This window comes from Apaloderma vittatum, unplaced genomic scaffold (genome assembly GCF_000703405.1).
Source record: "Apaloderma vittatum isolate BGI_N311 unplaced genomic scaffold, ASM70340v1 scaffold3518, whole genome shotgun sequence".
Classification (NCBI taxonomy): Eukaryota; Metazoa; Chordata; class Aves; order Trogoniformes; family Trogonidae; genus Apaloderma; species Apaloderma vittatum.
This window is the reverse complement of record NW_009730069.1, coordinates 49,111-49,459: the sequence shown is the minus strand read 5'-3', so window position 1 is coordinate 49,459 and position 349 is coordinate 49,111.

The following is a 349-nucleotide window of genomic DNA, read 5'->3' as shown; positions in this document are numbered from 1 at the left end:
TGATCAGAAACAAAATTCACACCCATAAATAGATGTGAAACATCATTTCTTTGGGCTCTGTTGCCTTACTGAGAATACTCTTCTGCATGTTCTGTCTTTAAAAGTAAGGCTGAATGTAATATTTCTTGATATCTGCATCACATAAAATTGAGGTAGAACTAATTTTTGTAGCACAGAAAAAGCTATTTCAAAAGTTAAAATATTTTCCAAAAGATTCTTTCTCTTCCAAAAGTATTTTTTCTCAGTTACTAAAAAAACCTCCAACCTGTTAAGATTTCCTCATATGTCATTTTCAGTAAACAATGGAAACTAAAAGGTATCAGACAGAAATACTTTTGTAAGTTCTTAC